Here is a 21,530-nt window from a genome sequence, read left to right as displayed (position 1 = left end):
ATACTGGAATATCCTGTATAAAACAGGACAGTCCTGTATAATACAGGACTCTCCTGTTTTGTACAGGATACTCCGGTATCGCAAATCCTGTACAATAACCCGGTATGCGGTTCCGGTTTAAAATTCATACCGGAATACAGGACAGTCCTGTATTAAACAGGCTAGGCCCGTATTATACAGGAGGGCCCTGTATCACAGGACAAAGGCAGAATAAAATGCTTCAAATATATCCCACTTGGACTAAATCTGCCCAAAAACTGGGGCCGTAAGTGTACATGCCAAATGCTGAAATATACAGAGCCTCAGAAACTGGTAATCTGCGATTATCAGCAACTCGCATTGCAGTCGATGTGCCATTGTGTTATTTGCTCCCACCTTTTACCAAAGTATTGGTAGCTTGGTGAGTATTATAATGCATCAAAAACTCCAAAAGATGTTTATTTTTTCCGCATGTCTTGAACCAGCTCACTAAGGTAATAATTTAACTCTTTGCGACGATCTACCGGCGCTGGGGTCTCTACAGGGTGCTGGCCAATGAAGTAGTCAAAAGCACCTGCAGAAAAGAAAATATGATTGGTAGTACATAATGCCCCCAGCTTATGATTTAATTGCGCACTGACACACAACATAATGCATTGAGCACTGTGACATGCAACTTACGGCCAATGGCTTGTAGCTTTTCAGGGGTCATTGGCTTTCTGCCCACTGTGGAGGCTTCTGACTTCAGGTTCCGATGGCAAGCTTGCCCTGTAACGCCCCTTTCCAGGAGTTGTGGAGTCGTCCAAAGGCTGCGTCTTTACAGAAACGCGAATCTTTGGGTACCACCATAACTGCTGCGCACGTTGCCGAAGGAATAAAAATTCCATTCCCGAGGTGGACCTGTATGCAATAACAAATGCATACCCCAGTAGCACAAACGGGGCTCTGAATTGCGGGCCCCCGTGGGCCCAGACAAGCCACAGACAAGCCAGGCGTCTCAAGACGCCAGGCCCTGAGCATTGGCAATGCTCAGTATCGTGAATGCACCTCACGCCTTCCATATTTGAATCAATAATGTATTGCAAATCTGCGTCGTAACATTTTTGGTGTGTAAACAGGTTGCTCAGACGATTGCGATGCTTGCGTGGTCATCCTCCATTATTTACGGCACATACCGCAGCATTGATGCGATGCGAGATGTTTGTTCAAGGTCTTGAGCCGCTCCCCCTCAGGACGCTTATCAATGATTGCTCTCGCACGTATACACCATGTGCCTCTGTAAAGAAATAATACAAACTATAAAACTAATTTTAGTCGTGCTATCATGAAGGACAAGCAATTTCGGTATGTAACTGAAAGAAAATTTTGCGCTATTTCGTCCCTCTACGCTGTGCAGTCTACAAAGTTTTAGTTAAAAAGACACTGAACAGTTAGAACGTTTCTGTTGACGCCGAGCATATAACCGAGACGGAGGCAGTACTTAAAGATTAGAGTGATTTAAAATGCGTACATACGTCCTAGCAGCACGACGTCGCCGTCATAAAATCCACCTTCCACCGGTCAAATGTTCACCGCCGTGGCCTCCACCGGTCAAATGTTCACCACTCACGTCTTTCGGAGCGAAGTCATTCATCACTGAGACAAGGATGATAGGGTTCCACCATATTTGCACTGGACGTACGCATGAAAGGCGATGTCATCTTTGATCATGGATTGATCAAGGCAACACGAAGAAAGTCGCAAAAAATTGTATAACACAAATTCAACGCCAACGAGCGAGTGCCAGCGTGTTTTCCCAGCTACCTCACTCAACCCAGTCGCAGGAGAGAAGAAAAAACCTGTTCCGAACAAACGCAGGAAAGGCGGGGGGGGGGGGGGGCACTTTTGCAAAAAGTCACCGCGAAGCGGCCGGGGACAGTGAACAAGCAGAATCGGAACCTCCTCGCCACTTCATGGAAGTCGCGGGGAGCGTGGTCGGGAGAGCGGCTTAAAATGTTCGGTCGTGGGTTGACAGACACAGAGGAGCCCAAGGGGAAGGAACAAAGCCCGATAGAAAGACCAGGAATGCGCAGGTTTTTTTGTTGTGACGGACCCAGGAAAAGCAGAGAAGGCGGTGATGAGAGAAAAAAAAAAGCTTTAAAAAATTTGCGTAAAGACGGGTTACTCGTGTAAGGTTTCTACAGGTGGTTTTTGTTTTTATTTTGTTCTCTCGAGGGCTGTATCTTCTAGCTAGCACGAAGCGTCGCCCTTAAGGGAACACCGCAAGCTGCCGGCTCCGTTGAATTAACCTTTTCTTGTTCGTCGATAGAAATGTTCTGGGCGATTTGTGATTAGTATGCCTTCCTGATAAAGTGAAGGGTGGGGCCGCTCGGGATGGCACTTGGACAAGTTGCGTTATCAATGGGCAATCACTTGACGAAGAAGAAGTGCAAAAAATTCCTGCACGAAAACCAAGAATTTACTTTCTTCATCGATGCGTCGCTACAGACTGCCGCTAGCGAACAGCTGCTGCAATGAACGCGACAGTAACAAACCTTTTGGAGCCTCTGGCGCAGTCACCGGAGGCTCGCCATGTTTATCAGCCAGTCGTGAAGTTCTGCACTGTGAAATCCAGAGTAATCTGCGCAGGACTTACGAAGGCTGCTGGCGGATATATACTAGCCGTGTGCCCGCGCACAGCCGCCTTGACTTTGTCAGGGTGCTGCACGGGAAGCCAATATGGCGGTTGCCCTCAAATCACCAAATCATGCACAAACTGCATGCTTTGCCACTGCGAAGCTCACGCTTAGCCCTTTTCTTTTCCTAGCCCTTTCAACAAAACCGTGTATGTGTTGATTATCGCACTTATGCGCGCGCTGCCCCCCCCCCCTTTCCCCTAAAAAATATCTGCTGGCGTACAACAGTCAATCTGCAGACCAAGCACCAAAACCGCGGCACATATCGCTCTGAATACAGGCTGGTATGTCCGGTTTGAGCTCCGTACCGGACTAGTCTGTCCGGTTTGAGCTCCGTACCGGACTGGTCTGTCCGGTTTGGGATCGATACCGGACCGGTATGAACCGGTATAGCCATCAAATCGGACGGGTCTCGCCGGTATGAGAGTGATACCGGACCGGTATGAAACCGATATGTTCCGGTAAAATCCGGTTTGCCGCGATACCGGATTTTTCAATAGGGATCCGTTGTATTGCAAACATAAACTATTATTCTCATACTAACGGACTATTTAAACGTTACAATATTGATACAGCTTAGAAGTGGACGAAGAAGTGCTCCGCCATCTCGCTTGTGACGAGGAAGAAGAAGTGCTTCGCCTGTTTGCTGGTGACCGCTCGGCAGACTGGACCAGTTCTTGTGTATCTACCGGTGTGCCGTGTAATATTCGTGACAAATCTGGTGGAGGTGCTGGGTACGCTTCCAGACCCGCGTAGGCTACCGACCAATACGGATCTCACCCCAGTTCACCAGCGCCGCGGCCGCCGCCTCCGTGGAGCGTCCCCTGAATTTGGACTCCTTCCGGCTGCAACCAGGGCGACGCAACCCCGGCCTTCGGAGGCACCAGCTGCCATGGCAACTGAGACCACGCTCCCGGCGCACATCCTCTGTCATCAGCCACGAACACCCCCGTCGTTTCATGGCGACGTGTTCGAGGACGCCGAGGATTGGCTCGAGATCTTCGAACGGGTTGCCCGTTACAACGGCTGGAGTGACAACCGTAAGCTCCACAATGTCTATTTTGCACTTGAAGAGTCGGCTCGGACATGGTTCGAAAACCATGAAGCTTCGTTTACGTCCTGGGAAGCTTTCTGCCGCAATCTTAAAGCCACTTTTCCGAATGCAGACCGTCGAGAGCGAGCAGAAGCTGCGTTACACTGGCGCAACCAGCGCCACAACGAGAGTGTACGCATGTACTACGAGGACATGACTCGCCTTTTTAAGCGCGCGGATCCCAACATGACAGAAGACAAGAAGCTTCGCCACCTCATGCGGGGTGTCAAGCAAGAGCTCTTCGCAGGACTCGTGCGCAGCCCACCAAGCACTGTGGCAGACTTCCTCACCGAGGCGGCAACTATGGAGAAGACGCTGGAACAGCGAGCCCGCCAGTACAATCGCGACGTCAACACCTTCGGGCCTGATCCCATCTCCATGCCTCCCGGTATCGACGCGGCCTTTCTACGCGAGCTGGTCCGATCTGTCGTCAGAGAGGAACTGCAGGCCTTCCGTACGCCGTCCGAGACGCCATCTTTCACGCCACTGAGCGAAGTCATCCGGGACGAGGTGCGCCTGGCAGCACAACAGCACCAGATTTCCGAGGTTCCTCGCCAGCCTGATGCAAGGCCCACGTATGCGTCCGTCCTGCGCCAGGCCCCTGGATACAACGTCGCTGCCGCGACTCCAGCAGTGCTCTCGTCGAGCTCCCCTCGTGGTGACGCTCCGCCAGCCTATCAGCGACCGCGAAAGAGTGAAGTGTGGCGTGCCCCGGATCGTCGGCCCCTCTGCTATCACTGTGGCGAGGTGGGTCACCTCTACAGGGCGTGCCCATACCGCCGCGTGGGCCTGCGTGGTTTCGCGCCGGACGACCCGTGCCCTCAAAACGGGGAACGACCGCAGGAGATAGCATTCCATCTGTCGTCGCGCCAGAACCACATCACGTCAAGCCACCAGGAGGCTCGATCACCGTCGCCGAGACGCTACCGTTCTCCAAGCCCCCGTCAAGCCGCAGGCTACTCCTGACGCCGTTCTCCCAGTCCACGCCGGGAAAACTGATTCCAGCGGCCTCTGGAGGCAAGGCCGCTGATGCCGGGACTTGTGAAGATCCTCCTGCGCCGCTACCACGCGACGATGTTTCTCCGGGAGCGAGTAGCGACAGCATCCGACGCGCTACCTCCGATTTGTGCGTCAAAATTGACGGAATCGACGTGACCGCTTTGCTGGATACTGGTGCAGACTATTCTGTCATGTGCCTGGCCCTTGCCTTACAACTGAAGAAAGTATTGACGGGGTGGTCGGGGCCTAGCATTCGCACTGCTGGGGGTCACCTGATTATCCCCGCCGGCAGGTGCACAGCTCGTGTCGATATCCGTGGTTTTGTGTACGTCGGCGAATTTGTAGTCCTCCGTGAGTGTTCGAGGGACTTGATCCTCGGTCTCGACTTTCTCCACACGAACGGTGCTGTCATTGACCTGCACGAAGCACGGGTCACGTTCTCGACTAAACGGGCCGTGGCGCGCACTGACACAGACGACTCACGCTTCACTGCTCTGCGACTTGTTGACGACGACGTAATGGTGCCACCCCGGTCCAGTGTGCTAGTTCTCGTAAGCAACGATTTATTCCACGACTACGAAGGTGTCGCTGATAGCCACGTACCCCTGCTGCTCGAGAAGGGAGTAGCCGTCGCTCGCGGGCTCGTCCAACTACAAGACGGTTGTGCTAGTGTGCTCCTTACAAATTTTGCCAACGAGTTGCCAAGGGCACGGCTGTCGCCTTCCTGCATGACTTCGCCGTGGTGCCTCAAGTGTGCGCCCTGGAGACAAGCCCTCAAGACCAGGCTCCACCATGTTGTCCTGTCCTTCCGTCCGTCAGAATCAATCCGGATTTGGCGCCTGAGTAGAAGGCTCTCCTCTCGGCGCTTATAACCGACTTCGCGGATTGTTTTCCCACAAGCTCCAGGGTCGGTCGTACGCCTGTCGCAAAGCATCGCATCATCACCGACGAGACTACACCACCCGTATGCCAGCGCCCATACCGCGTTTCTTCGACAGAACGCCAAGCCATTAAAAGGCAAGTGGACGAAATGCTCGCCGACGATGTCATTCAACCGTCGACAAGCCCATGGGCATCACCGGTGATCCTCGTGAAAAAGAAAGACAACACCTTGAGATTTTGTGTCGATTACCGAAAACTGAACAACGTGACCAAAAAGGGCGTTTACCCGCTCCCCAGGATTGATGATGCACTCGACAGACTACGTGATGCCAGGTTCTTTTCCTCCTTAGAGCTCAAAAGCGGCTACTGGCAGATAGAGCTGGACGAGCGAGACCGCGAGAAAACTGCTTTTGTGACGCCTGATGGTCTATACGAATTCAAGGTGCTCCCGTTTGGACTGTGCTCAGCGCCCTTACTTTCCAGCGCATGATGGACACTGTCTTATCTGGGCTCAAGTGGCAGACGTGCCTCGTTAACCTGGACGATGTCGTCATTTTCTCGCCCACCTTCGAGCAACACTTGGAGCGGCTGCGCACAGTGCTCCGGGCGCTCCAATGTGCGCAACTTACGATCAAGCCTGAGAAATGCTATTTCGGTTTTGAGGAGCTTCGTTTCCTCGGCCATGTTGTCAGCGCGCGCGGTGTTCTCCCAGATCCCGACAAGACCGCTGCTGTCTCCCGTTTCCCGCGTCCCACTGACAAAAAGACTCTTCGACGTTTTTTGGGACTGTGCTCTTACTATCGACGATTCGTCCAAGATTTTTCCAAAATAGCTGAACCCTTAACAGCGCTGACCAGAGACGACACACCCTTCTTGTGGGAAAGCGACCAAGAGGATGCTTTCGTGGAGCTCCGCCACCGCCTGCAACGTCCACCGATACTCGCCCATTTCGATGACGCCGCAGCAACCGACATACACACTGATGCTAGCAACGTAGGCCTTGGGGCGGTCCTGGTACAGTGGCAGGATGGCGCCGAACGAGTCATCGCTTACGCAAGCCGTACACTTTCGCGCTCGGAATGCAACTATTCAACGACTGAGAAAGAATGTCTTGCGGTAGTTTGGGCCATCAGTAAGTTCCGCCCATACCTATACGGAAGACCCTTTCGCGTTGTCAGCGATCACCACTCGTTATGCTGGCTGGCCAGCCTAAAAGATCCATCTGGGCGGTTGGCGAGGTGGAGCCTCCGTGTGCAGGAGTACGACGTAACGGTCGTGTACAAGTAGGGGCGGAAGCACCAAGATGCGGATTGTTTATCACGCGCGCCAGTGGACCTGGCTTCCCCGGAAATCACTGGAGACTTCTCTTTCCTTGGTGCTGTTAGCGCAACCGATATGGCGCAGCTTCAAAGGCAGGACCCAGAGTTAGCGCCGCTCACTGCGTACCTGGAAGGCTGCGATGGTCCCCGCGTTCCTCATGTTTTTCTTCGTGGGCTCAAATCTTTCACTCTGCAGAACGGCGTCCTCTACAAGCGCAACTTTGAGAGCAACACCGCAACATTTCTGCTCGTAGTCCCGTCCCAGTTGCGACCTGATATCTTGAGCGCTTGCCACGACGAACCATCTGCCGGCCACCTGGGGGTCAGTCGTACCTTAGCGAGGATTCGGCAGAGGTACTACTGGCCCAGATTACTTCCATCAGTGCGGACATACGTCAAAACCTTTCGCGACTGTCAGCGCCGTAAGTCTCCTCCCTTAAAACCCGCAGAATTTCTTCATCCCATAGCGCCTCCGAAGACGCCTTTCCAACAAGTGGGAATGGACCTAGTCGGCCCTTTCCCGAAGTCATCCACTGGAAAACGTTGGATTGCTGTCGCGACGGATTATTTGACGCGGTACGCTGAGACAACGGCGCTTGCAAACGGAACTGCTGTCGAAGTAGCTACGTTTTTTGTACACAACATCGTACTGCGTCATGGGGCTCCGGCGGTTATCATTACTGACCGTGGAGCTGCTTTCACGGCCCGCTTGACTCAGGCAGTCCTAGATCTGACCCACACCAGCCATAGGCGTACAACAGCGTACCACCCACAGACAAATGGTTTGGTGGAGCGCCTTAACAGAACCCTGGCCGACATGCTCTCCATGTATGTGGATGTGGAGCATAAAACGTGGGACCATATTCTCCCATACGTAACGTTCGCTTTAAATACGGCCCTGCAGGAGACAACGCGGCTCATGCCCTTCCAGCTTGTCTTCGGTCGTCCAGTTGTTACTTCTTTGGATGCCATGTTGCCCGTCGACCTTCAGTGTGACCGAGAGCCAGATCTTGACGTCGCTACTTTCGTTCAGCTGGCTGAAGAAGCACGTCAACTGGCCAGACAGCGAATACACCGTCAACAGCACGTCGACGCTGACCGCTACAATCTCGGACGGCGATTTGTTACGTACGAACCAGGCGACCATGTGTGGGTTTGGACACCAGTTCGTCGCCGTGGGTTGTCCGAAAAATTACTGCGCCGATACTTCGGACCTTACCGAGTTCTCCGCCGCATTAGCGACGTGACATACGAAGTTTCACCGACAACCCCAGGCCGCCCATCGCGCAGACCACCGCATCCGGATGTTGTGCACGTCGTTCGTATGAAGCCGTACTACGACCGTCCTGCTGATTGTACTTGACGCATAGTGCCACCGGTTCTGTGTCGTGATAGCTGTGTTTAACTTTCCGTGTCCAACCCATTTTCCCCTCTATGAAAGCGGCCCGCATCGAGGCGATTCTGCAGAGGAGGGAGCAATGATACAGCTTAGAAGTGGACGAAGAAGAAGTGCTCCGCCATCTCGCTTGTGACGAGGAAGAAGAAGTGCTTCGCCTGTTTGCTGGTGACCGCTCGGCAGATTGGACCAGTTCTTGTGTATCTAACGGTGTGCCGCGTAATATTCGTGACAATATCGTTCCTGTACATAATTTATATGACTACTGTTTATGTGTTAAGTACAAGAAATTTGTCAACAATAACCAGCACGTGTTTCTGCAGCTAGCTGATCTTAAGGCCAATATACCAACTTACCCACTTCGGCACCAAGAATTCTGGCACGTTCCAAGTCCTAGAACTCAATTCGGTTGCCAGATGTTGTGTTCCACTATGCCACGACTTTTAAATACTTTTTGTACCAGCAACGTACAATTGGAAAAATGCAGCTTGCGTTCCATCAAAACCAGGTTCCTCTCATAACTTGTCAGTGTAAATGAATGGTGGAAGAGTGATCTGTACCATGTGTATATTTTTGTTTTTGTTTTCTTAATAGTTTTTATCTACAAACTAACAGAGTATGAATTGATGTGTGATTACTTTGTGTGCTGTTTCGCTGTATGCCATGTACAGGGGGCGCCGGCGCATTTCAAGCGAAAATTTTTTGGCTTTTTGCCGGTGCCTACTCACATCTTTTTGGTGTAAATAAAAAAGAATGAATGAATGAATGAATGAATGAATGAATGAATGAACAAATTAGCAGCGAGGTTGGGGTGGCTAGTAGCAGGGCTCCACCCCGGAAGCATTTATTTGCACGATAAGGGGCCGTATGCTAACGTTTTGCTGTAAACACGCCATTAATAAAATGAACAAGGTTTATTTTGCTAACAAACTATGCTTCAAAATTAACATGGAGCAAAACGAGAAGCGTCCTCAGTTTTGCAATTAAGTTTGCTCTTTAGTTACTTTTGCGGCCGCGAGGGTACGCTGACGCTGCAAAAGCGTCGGCTAGGTGGCGTGAGCTACTGCCCGATTCAAAGGATTCAGCCTTATCCATCCACCCACATATTCAGCCATTGTAAACATGGCAGCCAGAAAAAAATAAGCTGATTCGACGGCTGTCCTTTTTTTTTACACTTTAAGTAGAATCAAGGTACTGTGGGGACATCTTAAGTGCGCAGAAAAATCTATTTGAAGGCAGTGATTGCTACCGCTCTGCCGAGATCAGTTTGCAAGGAGCGCTTGGCTCGAAAACCGACGAGGGCAGCTTTAAGGCAAGTTCGCACTGGCGGGTTGCAAACGTCGCGCGACTGATTTCGGTCAATTAGTTGCGGTTTCCGAAGCACTTGTAAGGCGGGGAGGGAGCGTAACAAATGGATTTAAACCAGTCGCGCGACCTCCGTGACTCGCCAGTGTGAACCTACCAAGCCTGTGCTCTCGGTCGGCGCCTGCTATCGATGGAAATTTTGCTCTAAGGGCGATGAGTGGATCTGTTTATTTTTGTCCAGAAAATACCAGGCGATCATGAATAATCACAATCAGGGTGTCGAACCGGAATTTTTTCGGGTTCGGTTCAGGTTCGGGTTCGCGCCTTTCGAGTTCAGTTCCGGGTTCGGCTCCGGAGCGACATCCCGTTCCGGTTCGAACCGCTCCGAATAGCGTCGAACCGGTTCAAACGGGTTCAAACGGGTTCACACTATAAAAAATTCTGAACATAGGTTTTTTATTCAACCTCGTTTTGCTGTTTACTTTTCTTTGTGACATCAGCATATAAAACAGCACTGCAAAATTTGCTCAATGCGAGGTGTTTTATTGTCCTCGGCAAAAAGATTTAAACTTACGCAAGTCCCGCGAAATCAAATGAACTCAGAATTAGTGTACACCGGCTATGTATACTAGACTATCTGATGAGGTACATAAAAAGAAAAGCTTATGGATTTTTCATCTAGAAAATCTTTCAGCTTCCGCAGTTTCGGAGTCCCCGTCAGGCGAGTAATAGGTCTCTCTTGAAGCTCGTGTCAATCGGGAATTTCTCCGCCGCAAAATCCTTAAAGGCCGATTCACACGACGGACCGTTCGTCCGCGGCCCGCGCAGTACGTGTGCATACGTCAGCACTTTGAGAGCCAAACTTTGAGAGGCGCGCTAGATGCATGGATGGATGGCGGCCGACAGCGCGCCCCTCAAAGTGCTGACGTATGCACACGTAGTGCGCGGGCCGCGGGCGAACGGTCCGTCGTGTGAATCGGCCTTAAAGGCCGATTCACACGACGGACCGTTCGTCCGCGGCCCGCGCAGTACGTGTGCATACGTCAGCACTTTGAGAGGCGCGCTAGATGCATGGATGGATGGCGGCCGACAGCGCTCCCCTCAAAGTGCTGACGTATGCACACGTACTGCGCGGGCCGCGGACGAACGGTCCGTCGTGTGAATCGGCCTTAAGCGGGCGCCGTCAGGACCGCTGCATGCTTCCGCTATGAGCGGAAGTTGTCTTGTATTTGCAGGTATATACAGCCAAGACATCTTTCTGTCACCCCAAAAGCAGCTTGCCAGTCACCATCCCCACCCCCCCCCCCCAACTCTGGCACACCTGCAGCGTACCGCTAGAGAGTTTACCAAAAATATTTTATTTTCAGCACCGGCTTTACATCGCCTTTGTAACTCGCATTACATATTGCCACGTATCATTGTAGTGTCTGTTCGTTCACGCTCAAGGCTGCAGGAAAGGGCTGTTATCATTTTTGTTCGGGACGCGAGAAGCGACCAGTCTAATCTCGATTGATCGCAGCCATGAAAGGCTGCATGTAGGTTTTTCCAGATTACTGTAGATGATCTTGTCCTGCTATCTGGAAGTTTCCTTGCCGGCTTTAAATTGAGCGATGCCGCGAGCGGCGGACATTCGTAGTTCGACGACTGACGAGCACGTTTGTTGCTTACGCCGCCGCCTAGTGATTTAGTACTTTTGCGGGCGCAAGTCAGCCCAAATAAATAGCTTCGTTTCCAAGTCTTCTTGGTGTTTTCGTGACCGCTGGACTGCCGTTCCTACAACTTGACATCTGGTGCAGGTGCTGGGTAACCTTCCATGTTCCGGACACCCCCTACAAGTCGTGACGCCAGCCCTCTGAGTCATTCACTGCAGGACCTGAGTCCAGTCCACTGCGCAAGCCGACGTCTGCTAGGTGACGCACCTGAGTTCGGGACTCTGCCGGACCCTACCCGGAAGCGAAAGCCAGTAGCAACGTCCACCATGACCTTGCCCCAGACGACGACTCCAATTATTTTTCACCAGTCCAGGGTGCCACCAACCTTCGACGCTACGCCTGGTACCGACCCGGAAGAATGGCTGGAAGAGTTCGACCGTGTGGCTATCTTCAACAACTGGGACGATGCCGCTAAACTTAGGTACGTCTTCTTCGCCTTGAAGGGACCAGCAAGAATCTGGTTTGAGAATGAGGAAGCTAGCCTGACGAACTGGGAAACCTTCAAGGAGCAGCTTCTCAAGACCTTCACAAACGTCGTGCGAAAGGAGAGAGCCCAGCAGCTCCTTCAGTCTCGCATACAACACCCAAACGAGACCGTTGTAGTCTACAGTGAGGAGATGAAGCGTCTCTTCCGGCGGGCCGACGCAAACGTGAAGGAAGAAGAGAAGGTGAAGTTGCTCATGCGAGGAGTTAAAGAACAACTCTTTGCGGGCCTCGTACGGAACCAACCCAAAACCGTCGCGGAATACGCCGAAGAGGCATCCACCATGGAAAAAACACTTGATGCCAGAGCCCGCCAGTATGACCGCCAGCAGCGCTTTTTGTCAGCAAGCTTTATGGATACCGTTAACGATAACCTGCGGGAGGTTATCCGTCAGGTTGTGCGAGAAGAGCTCCGAAGATTGCTGCCAATGGGAACGCAGCCGCAGCTTTCATCGCTCACTGACGAAGTCCGGGACGAGGTTCAACAGGCCTTGGGTGTGACGCCGACACCCACGCAGCCTCTGCAGCCCCCAGCCATGACTTACGCCGCAGCTGTGCGCCGTCCTGCACCTCGGCGACGGGACCCAAGCCCCTATCGCCCTCAGCCAGCTGCGTTGGACCGCCGCCCTCTCGCCCCAACCCGCCCGTCCTACGAGCGTCGCACACAGCCAAGGAAATGCGACGAGTGGAGAACTCCCGACCAGCGCCGCCCACTATGCTTCCACTGCGGCGAAGCCGGTCACGTTCTCCGGCACTGCCCATACAGAAGACTGGACATCCGAGGGTTCTCTTACGACGCTCCACGACCCCGACCCGGCCAGCGACCATCCGAAATCGAAGAGTTTTTGCGTCGGGAAGAATGCCCATCGCCGAGCCGCCTGTCACGTTCCCCGTCGCCATCGTCACCACGCTTTGTATCTCCTGACCGAGGTTACGCTGTGCGTGGACGCTCCCCCAGCCCCCGAAGGTTAAACTGAATAAAGCAGCCTCTGGAGGTGAGGCTGCTTCTAAGCGCAAGGACAAAGATCCTCCACCGACGACAACTCCGACGACAACTCCGACGACAACTCCGACGACAACTCCGACGAGAACTCCGACAACCACTCCGACGAAAACTGTGACGACAACTCCGACGACACCTATGACGACAACTTCGACGACAACACCGACGGCGGCGACGACGCGGCCAGACTTGACGCCTTTACCGCTTCCCATAGAAGTAACGTCGGAGTACGACCACCACACCCTCAATACCCGACGAGGCCGAGATCGGACACCAAAGACAACGTGCAATACAAAAACGCGAACAAGTGACCTTGAAGTTACGGTCGATGGTCACGCTGTTATTGCCTTGATCGACACGTGAGCTGACTACTGCGTCATGAGCGGGCCATTCGCTGTTCGACTCAGGAAAGTGACAACTTGGGATGGCCCGCTGATCCGCACCGCAGATGGTAACCTGATTACGCCGTCAGGACGCTGCACCGCGAGAGTTACTCTAAATTGGAGAACCTATGCGACAACCTTTCTGATCCTGCAGCAGTGCTCGCGAGACGTGATTTTGGGAATGGACTTCCTGAATGAACATCGAGCGATCATCGACCTTCGATCTAAGTCGATCAAGCTTTCCACAGACAAAGCTATACCTGTTGCGACGAGCGCGACTCATCACGTTGCCTTAAACGTCCTCGACGAAGCATTGAGCGTGCCGCCCCGATCAAGTGTCCTCGCCTGCATAGGTAGTGGAGAGATCGAAAATGCCGAAGGTGTCATCGAGGGGAATACCCAGTAACTCCTGGATCGAGGACTGGCCGTCGCAAGGGGAGTCGCTCAAATCCGAAATGGCCAAGCCCAGGTGTTGCTAACCAACTTCACCGAAGAATACCGGCATCTAAACAAAGGTACGACGATCGCTTTCCTCGACGAGCTGGCAGACATCAGAGACATATTTGCCCTACCCGACCAACCCGTGGAACCATCTGACCAACGCCATCAACTAACGTTTGATATGAACCCAGCATTACCACGGAGCAGACAAGACCAAATCCGCAATCTTCTTCAAAAGTACAGCGATTGTTTCTCATCAGCATCGAATGTGCGACGAATCCGGCTTACCAAGCACCGCATTGTCACAGACGAACAGGCCCGACCACTGCGACAGAGCCTCTACCGCGTATCGCCGCTAGAACGCCAAGCTATCCGCAAGCAAGTTGAGGAAATGCTTCGTGACGACGTCATCCAGCCATCGAGGACCCCTGGGCAGCACCAGTCGTCCTAGTGAAAAAGAAAGACGGCACCCTTCGCTTTTGCGTCGATTACCGCCGCTTGAACAGCATTACGAAGAAGGATGTCAACCCCCTCCCCCGCTTGGACGATACACTGGACCGGCTGTGCAACGCTAAGTACTTCTCATCGATGGACCTGAAGAGCGGCTACTGGCAAATTGAAGTCGACGAAAGAGATCGCGAAAAGACTGCGTTCGTCACACCAGACGCACTCTTCGAGTTCAAGGTTATGCCATTCGGCCTCTGCTCTGCCCCAGCGACGTTCCAGCGAGTAATGGATACGGTGCTCGCAGGCTTGAAGTGGCAAATTTGTCTAGTCTACTTAGATGACGTTGTTGTCTTCTCCACAAGCTTTGAAGACCACCTGAGAAGGCTTCGGACAGTGCTGGAAACAATCAAGTCTTCAGGCCTAACACTGAAACCAGAGAAGTGCCACTTCGCCTACGAGGAGCTGCTCTTCCTTGGTCACGTCGTAAGCAAGGATGGAGTTCGCCCAGACCCTCAGAAGACGGCTGCGATCGCAGAGTTTCCACAGCCTAATGACAAGAAAGCTATACGCAGATTTCTTGGATTGTGCGCTTATTACCGGCGATTCGTCAAGAACTTTTCGCGCATCGCTGAGCCTTTGACCCAACTTACCAAGGCGGACGTGCCTTTTAAATGGGAAATGCCGCAAGAGGAAGCTTTCAAAGAGCTAAAGCGCCGCTTACAGTCCCCTCCTGTGCTCGGGCACTTTGATGAAAACGCCGAAACCGAAATCCGTACCGATGCAAGCAGTGTAGGCTTAGGAGCGGTGCTCGTGCAGAAAAATGGGGGTGAGGAAAACGTTATCGCGTACGCTAGCCGTTCACTGTGGAAAGCCAAAGCCAACTATTCGACGACCGAGAAAGAATGTCTCGCCATTATTTGGGCCACGTCGATATTTCGCCCATACATGTACGGACGACCATTCAAGGTTGTGAGCGATCACCATGCTCTGTGCTGGCTAGCCAATTTGAAAGATCCCTCCGGCTGCCTTGCTCGTTGGAGCCTGCGTCTTCAAGAATTCGACTTAACTGTAGTCTACAAATCTGGCCGCAAGCATTCCTACGCAGACTGCTTGTCGCAAGCCCCCGTCGACGCAGCAAGCGAAGAGGACGACGACGATGCTTTCTTAGGACCGGTAAGCGCCAGCAGTTTCGCGCAGCAGCAGCGCTCCGATCCTGAGTTGCAAAGCATAGTTGATTACCTGAAAGGCAAGACTGCATCGCCTCCTCGAGGATTCAAGCCCCAACTGTCGTCCTTCGTCGTTCACAATAATGTCCTCCTGAAGAAGAACTTCGCGTTCAACAGAGCAGTACATCTTCTTGTCGTGCCCAAGAATCTTAGGCAAGAAATTATGCAGGCATGTCATGATGAGCCGACTGCGGGGCATCTCGGGATTGCTCGCACGTTGTACCGCATCCAGGAGAAGTACTATTGGCCGCGGCTAGCTGCCGACGTTTCCCATTGTGAAAACGTGCCGTGAGTGTCAGCGACGCAAAACGCCTCCGATTAGACCAGCCGGACTCCTGAACCCCATACCACCTCCAACTAAGCCCTTTCAGCAAATAGGAATGGACCTCCTCGGCCCATTTACGACTTCATCATCAGGTAACAAATGGATCATCGTGGCCACCGACTACATGACCCGATACGCCGAAGCAAAAGCGTTGCCTAATGGTACCGCTACAGAAGTCGCAAAATTTTTTGTCGAACAAATTCTCCTTTGAGACGGCGCCCCCTAAGTGCTCATCACAGACAGAGGCACGGCATTTGCAGCGGAGCTTACGCAAGCCATTTTAAAGTACAGCCAGACAAGCCATCGGAGGACAACTGCCTATCATCCGCAAACCAACGGACTCACAGAGCGTTTGAACAAGACCATCGCAGACATGCTCTCCATGTACATCGACGCCCACCTCAAGGCGTGGGACTCTATACTGCCCTATGTGATCTTCGCCTATAATACTGCCGCCCAGGAGACAACCAGGTTTACTCCATTCCAGTTGGTATACGGCAGGAAGCCCACGACAACACTCGACGCAATGCTCCCGCACGTTTCCGACGAAGACAACCTCGACGTCGCCGCCTACCTTCATCGCGCCGAGGAAGCCCGAAGACTTGCGCGGCTTCGCATTCAAGACCAGCAGCACACCAACGCCCGACGCTACAATCTGCGCCGACGAGACACGCATTATAAGCCAGGTGATCGGGTTTGGATATGGACGCCAGGTTCGCCGCCGTGGATTGAGCGAAAAGTTACTGCGACGCTACTTTGGCCCGTACAGGGTTCTCCGTCGCATCGGTGACCTCGACTATGAAGTCATCCCCGACGGCACGACAGCATCTCAGCGACGCCGCCCACGCCCGGAAGTCGTACATGTCGTACGCCTGAAGCCATATTATGAACGCTAAAGGACTCGAAGTTTTCATTCTCCGTGTTTATTTTCATTTTAAAGCATCGCGACGATGCTTGTTTGGAAGGGGGTAATGCCACGTATCATTGTAGTGTCTGTTCGTTCACGCTCAAGGCTGCAGGAAAGGGCTGTTATCATTTTTGTTTGGGACGCGAGAAGCGACCAGTCTAATCTCGATTGATCGCAGCCATGAAAGGCTGCATCTAGGTTTTTCCAGATTACTGTAGAAGATCTTGTCCTGCTATCTGGAAGTTTCCTTGCGGGCTTTAAATTGAGCGATGCCGCGAGCGGCGGACATTCGTAGTTCGATGACTGACGAGCACGTTTTTTGCTTACGCCGCCGCCTAGTGATTCAGTTCTTTTGCGGGCGCAAGTCAGCCCAAATAAAGAGCTTCGTTTCCAAGTCTTGTTGGTGTTTTCGTGACCGCTGGACTGCCGTTCCTACAACGTGACAATATCTCGACCACCTATAGCTCACTTCCTTCAAAAACACAGCTTATCATGGCTTGTCGCTAGTACTGTGTAAAATTAAGATTTTGGCCTATGCTGCTATCGTCTCCGTCTTTTGCTCTTATGAAAAGAATATGATAAAAAAGCAGACTTGCATTGGTTGGGGGACTTCGTGTCTGTACGGACACAAACTTGCGACGTCTTCGATGCGACGTTGCGTTGTGAAAATATTGCAATTGGTGCATTGCAAGAGGAGGACAGAAAATTCGTTAAATAGAATTTTTGTGACTTTTCTGGAGCGCTTTCAAAGGAAGCCCATGCGTGGACAGAATTTCATGGAACCTTGATACAGTATGGTGAGTCTTTCGTACAGTTTTTGATCAGTAACCTGTTTCATGATTTTTATTTTTCGAAATCGAAAACCACCGCTTCCTGGCAGCTGTGCTTATTACGTGACTAAATGCTCATCTGTCTGTTATGTACATAGCCGTGAGAGAATTTTGTGCTGACACTCGTTTTCCGAAATATTCGCTTTTGCTTAGAATACCAGTACGGCTTCTCCAGAAGGCAGCTGACAAAGATTCTGATCGGTCATTACTTCCTCTACGTGCAGCCTTACCTACCCTTTCTTGACGGCTTTACATTAAGGCGAGTTCAGAGGATGTACATTCAATAGGCCCCAAAAACCTTTCTTAGACTTCAAACGTCAACCTTACGTGTTAGGACATGTCATTGAGCCAAGCGGACGTGTGTGCCATGATCAGTCAGTTGCTACCTCTGCAAGCAAGGAGGAACTATTGAACAACGAAATTATTTGTGACGCTATGTTCGTTAGAGACATAGCTCACTTCAGCAGTCTCTTAAAAAGGACATTGAGACCATGCCTTACGCTATAAGATTTGTGCCAGTAATGAAGGACACCGGAATTCCGTGTGAACTTTTCCTGTTAATAAGACTGCTTAGCGTGTAAAGAAGCCGTATGATTGATAAACAAGCACAATCGCCGCTTTCAGTGCCGCTAAAATGCACTGTTCAGGGGACAGTGCATTTTAGCTCAGGACGTATATGCTGCGAAAGTTCAACCTCCTGACTGGTCGCCCTTTCTTATGTGCGGGCAGAGTAAGGGAGTAATGGTGGCGCGAGGCCGTATGCCGAGGTCGCTGAATTCGACCCAGTCAAGTAAGGCAATACGAGGTCAGGGAGCCTCCTGATATTCCATGCGGCAACAATAAAAAGAATCTTAGAAGATGGCCGAGTAGCCTGAGGCATCAGTAAACGAAGCTTCTCTGTTGCGCCCGCCGCCACTGGCTCGATTCCCACTCAGGTTGGAGTATTTAGTTGGTTTCTTTACTGCGCTAGCAGTTTAGTCTCCTTTCTCAAAAATTCAAAAATTTGCGTGGCGTGTGTGCGTGTGTGCGAGCGTGCGCGTGCGTGTGTACGCGCTCGCGTGCACAATTCGGTCGGCGCACATCCGGGCACTCACTGACAAAAAAATTGACAGGCGGTTGCAATTGTCCGTAATGCGAACTTTAAGCGCAACTCATCACATGCTACCTGGCATGTGGGGTATTATGCTGCTAGCCGCTCTTGGGGTCTTCCCGTGGCAGCCACCTTCCAGGTGGCGTTTAATTCGCTCTGCTAGTTGGACAACCGGTTACGCCGAATACAATGCGAAACGCGGGAACGGGCGCATAATAGCTGCGGTCTAAAATGCCCCATCTACCTGCAGCCGATCTACCTGAGGTGGGATGCTGTGAATGCTGCACGTAAGCCGTCGCAAAGCGTTCCACAAAAGAACGCGAAAACGGTGACGAATCCTGACGCCGCGATGCAAAAACTTGTTTTGAAGTCGTCGCAGTGTTGAGCGGCGAGGTTCGAAGCTGGAAATTTTCGCTAAGACGCGCCGCTCAGTCGCCCATTCGTTTGCATGTGACCCAACCTTAAGCCTCTCGCCTCAGACACAAACAACCCGAAGCGAGGGTTCTTGCACAGCTTCCGCCGTCACCGTTCGATCACGTTTTTTATGTGGCACTCGCGGTAGAAAGGCTCATTACGTTCGCTACTACTGACGAGGGTGGAGCTGGGGAACATTCTCATGGTCCGGTTGCACTACACATAAGTACCCCGAAAGCCAAAACGATTAGACAGTCGTCGCCGCAGCGCGAAAGTAGCGGACACCTTAAATTTCCTCACTATGCGCTTTTCTTTAGACTTCCTGTTTAGCCTCTCCCGAAGGACGACTCAGGTACGTACAGGGTACTTGTTTCCTGTACTGTTGTATCGGCAACCTTTTCTGGACTTCCTTAACACCAGTGCTTTAAAACGTGTTAAGCGAATGCACATTTATTTCTTCTGCTTCAAAAACATCCTTCTTTAAACTTCACACACCGACACTGCCTGTCAAGGCATTACTTCATGCTGAGGAGATGTTTGTGTCATGGACGGTAGATTGCCGCCTGCGCAATGCGCCAAAGAGCATTGGCCATTGTTTTATTCTGTGCAATGATGCTACGTTCTTCTGGGACATAATTACGGCGAACGTACACTTGAGAACGACATTAAAATCACACGGATTAGTACCCGTTTTTTGCCAGTGGAGAAAAACTGTGTTGTGTCGTGTGATCTATTTATGTTGCTGTGACTGTTTAATATCAAGAGCCGTATGATGGACCGCCGACGAATAACCGCGGTCATCGAAATCTTTGTTCCGTGAGCAGTGCGCTTTGGTGAGGGAAGTATATATTGCCCCGGAAGGGCCGCCTTGCTGGCTCCCATATCTAGATGCATGGGTGTGCCTCTCAGACTTCTGATGTTTAGGGAGGTGGGGATTTGCAGGTGTATGGTGGGCTCGTACTACACAGCCTGGTGTTTTGTGGCATGGACTTACTCCCATTTTCCTTTTCGGCACTATTTCCATGCAATAAAGAAAAAAATCGTCGCCGTAGCTCAGTTGGTAGAGCACCGGAAGCAAAATTCGGGGGTCAAGGTTTCGGATCCTATTGGCGGCATGTTTTTTTTTTCATTTTAATCAATTATCGTTAAAAATAATTACTCTTTAAGCTCCTATTGATGAGCATCACAAATTACTTTGAAAAAAGTAATCCTCTATGCTCCTTGGCTTCGGTCATTGTTGGCTTCCCTCATGTGCGGCAGGGAGGCAGATATAAGCCGCCGGTCAGAGAATTCAAGATACAGCAATCTGAGAACAACGAGACGAAGCTGCCCGCTAGCGATTGGCATTTTTTTTTATATAAGCAGAACAGTTTCAATGCACCGAGATAACAGGAAATCACTTCATCGCAGTAACAATTCATTTGAGTAGCACCTTTCTAGGCGTTTTTCACATCTCAGCGAGCGCATGTATTTCCGCACTGCCTTTTTGTGTAATCACTATTTTTTTTTCTAAGTATCGTACCGCTGCTACATGCCCGCCTTTCATTGCTTATTTCCGTCGCTTGCAACAAAGAATGTTCGGATTCTTTAAAAAGAAAACACATATGTATATTTCTTTGATTTGTAATAATAGTATTATGTTTGTTTTAACGCGTCAAAGCGGTGCGGAGTCTATCAGGAACGCTGTAGTGGACGACTCCAGATTAGCGTAGACCAGCTGGGGTTACTCAGAGTGCAGTCACATCGCATAGCACACACGGATTTTTGCATTTCGTCGCTATCGAAATGCGGCCTCGCCACCGGTATCAAACCCGCGACCTTGGCGTCAGCAGCCGCGAGCACCACAGCCAATGAGCCGTCGTGAGGGGTCTTATTCATTATCTGCTATCTGAGACAATGAATGCCTCAGAAAGTAATGTTGCACAACGTGATTGGGTCATTGCGCCTATGCTTCCCATATTTATGGTACTCGACACAAAGAAAATGAAACCATTCTCACTCAGTGCTTTACGAGTTAAAGCAGTGCTAACAATTCGATTAAAGCTCTACGTAAGCATGTGAAAGGGGGATACTATAAAATCTAACATTTCACAAAATACTTCAGAATTACCAAAAGCACATTGCGGTAACGCCAATTAGCTTTCTTCCTAGACACGAGACTTCTTTCAGTTTTGTTGTTCACCTGGATGTCATTTCGACTGGATGCCATTTTCGCACTCCATAGCGCCGACAGCTTACGCTCGGTAAATCTACGCGCTGGCATATGCCATTTGGTCTGAAAAAAAACGAAAAAAGTATGCCGTGATGCACGAAATGTGCGGCTGAACCGAGTCCCGAACCGGTTCGGAACGGTTCCTTTGAATCGTTCTGGTTCGGGTTCAGTTCCAAGATGGCGAAAAAAAACTTTGGGTTCGGTTCCGGTTTCGGGTTCAGGTTCGGTTCCGGTTCGACACCCTGATCGCAATGCAGCAACTGCGGACATACGGGGACAGACTTACGCAGCTGCTGGCAGCATGCAGTCTCAGTGCGGGAAATGAGAGCCGGCACGCCCGGTCACTGTGTCAGCAATCACTCTTCTGCCTCGTAACCAACTGAGGCCGCGCCCGCTTCGGGCTAAGCAC

At 51.5% G+C, this 21,530-nt stretch overlaps 1 long non-coding RNA gene across 1 annotated transcript; it reads right to left on the bottom strand.

The window, feature by feature from the left end:
* Positions 1 to 421: 421 nt before the first annotated feature.
* Positions 422 to 813, bottom strand: LOC149356460 (uncharacterized). The gene is made up of 2 exons (XR_016289815.1): positions 661 to 813; positions 422 to 553 (listed from the first exon to the last, which is right to left on the bottom strand). It is a non-coding gene; the product is annotated as an uncharacterized LOC149356460 (long non-coding RNA).
* Between the last annotated feature and the right edge of the window lie 20,717 nt (positions 814 to 21,530).

The sequence above is a fragment of the Amblyomma mixtum genome, chromosome 3, assembly GCF_055824585.1.
Source record: "Amblyomma mixtum isolate Tamu chromosome 3, ASM5582458v1, whole genome shotgun sequence".
Classification (NCBI taxonomy): Eukaryota; Metazoa; Arthropoda; class Arachnida; order Ixodida; family Ixodidae; genus Amblyomma; species Amblyomma mixtum.
Note: the sequence above shows the minus strand (reverse complement) of the source record. Positions and strands in the feature narration are given on the sequence as shown.